Here is a 1,995-nt window from a genome sequence, read left to right as displayed (position 1 = left end):
TAGCAAAGGTATCCTTTTGTAATAGGCGAACACTTTGTCGACCTTGAAAGTGAAACAGCCAGTTATTTTGCCAGCGTGTCAGACAAAAGTACCGAATTCTTCAGAGCCGGGAATCACAAAAGCCAAGAACATGGAGTTGGAAGAAAGAAGCCAGATCTCAAACTGCAATGCGCACAAGAATCATCCGAGGGCATCTGAGGGGCTCAGTCTGTGAAGCACCAGCTGGGGGTCAGGTCATGATCTCACTGCTCCTGAGTTCGAGCCCCAAATTGGGCTCTATGCTGACAGCTCAGATCCTGGAGCCTATTTCGGGTTCTGTGTCTCCCTCTCTCTCTGCTCCTCCACTGCTCACACTCTGTCTCTCTCTGACTCTCAAAAATTAATATACATTAAAAAAAGTTTTAAAATCTTGTGGAAAGTTTATTTAAATTCAGATTCCTGGGTCCCAATCCAAGTTTCTGAGTCAATAAATTGGGCGGGAGAGGGGGGAAGGGAGGGGGCAATGAGTTTCCACCTCCAACATCCCCGGTGATCCAGGGAACGTACACTGAGGAGCCCCGATTCTAGTGGGATTCCCCTCAGTTCACAGAAGAGAGTTTCGAAAGACGTGTCCCTGTCTAAAGGACACAACTTTGTCTAACTGACAAAAACTTTTGTTTTTTACAAAAAGACATTGCATTTTGATAACTGTTTTTGATAATACATTTCTCAATATTTACATATTTTACATTCAGAAAACATTTTTAATGTTTATTTATATTTGAGAGAGAGAGAGAGAGAGAGAGAGAGAGATTGAGAAGGGGAGGGGCAGAGAGAGAGGGAGACAGAATCAGAAGCAGCTCCAGAGTCTGAGCTGTCAGCACAGAGCCCGACGTGGGGCTTGAACTCCCGAACCACAAGATCATGACTTAAGCCAAAGTTGTATGCTCAACTGACTGGGCCACCCAGATACCCCTAAATATTTTACATTCAGGGGCGCCTGGGTGGCTCAGTTGGTTAAGCATCTGACTTCGGCTCAGGGAATGATCTCACATTCGTGGGTTCGAGCCCCATGTCAGGCTCTGTGCTGACTCTAGCTCAAAGCCTGGAGCCTGCTTCCAGTTCTGCATCTCCTTCTCTTTCTGCCCCTCCCTCTCTCATGCTCTGTTTCTCTCTGTATCAAAAATTAATAAAACATGAAAAAAAATTTTTAATATTTTACATTCAAACCTTAATTTTACATTTGTAATATTTTAAGTTAATTTTTAAAATGCATAACAGTTATGATAATGATGGTTTGAAGGATCAGGAAACAATTTGATACATTTCCATCTATAGATTCAGACTGCCCCCCACACAGCACCTGAGAGACCTTATTACTTCCTGGTGTCATTCACCTTCACCACTTTTTTTTTTAATGTTTATTTATTTTTGAGAGAGACAGAGTGTGGGTGTTACAGGAGCAGAGGGAGACACAGAATTGGAAGCAGGCCCCAGGTTCTGAGCTGTCAGCACAGAGCCCGACGTGGGGCTTGAACCCACAAACTATGGGATCATGACCTGAGCCAAAGTCAGATGCCCAACTGACTGAGCCACCCAGGCGCCCCCGCCCTCATCATCATGTTACAGGGCTTCAGAACGCTAATCCACAAACTGCCTCTAAACCCCAACGCACTCCTCCCGCCTGGCTGGCTGCAGCGACCTCGTTCAGTGAGACAGAAATCGGGCCCGTTGGTCACTCAGGCGTCTGTGTCCACCTGCTCGGGCCGTGGCTCAAGTCATGATCCTTTCTGCGATAGCCCGGGTGCCCAGAGGGTGTGTGTGTGTGTGTGTGTGTGTGTGTGTGTGTGTGTGTGTGTGTTGTATCTTTGTTTCAGCATTTAATAAAACCAACACTCTGCATGTCTGGATATGCTCTGAGGAGATGTGTAAGTGCTATGATAATAGTTAAGTGTCCGTTTCCACTGAACAAACTCGATGCTTTCTACCAGTTACAAACACCAGGTTCTGTCTTAG

Source organism: Suricata suricatta, chromosome 5 (assembly GCF_006229205.1).
Source record: "Suricata suricatta isolate VVHF042 chromosome 5, meerkat_22Aug2017_6uvM2_HiC, whole genome shotgun sequence".
Classification (NCBI taxonomy): Eukaryota; Metazoa; Chordata; class Mammalia; order Carnivora; family Herpestidae; genus Suricata; species Suricata suricatta.
This window is presented reverse-complemented; position numbering follows the sequence as displayed.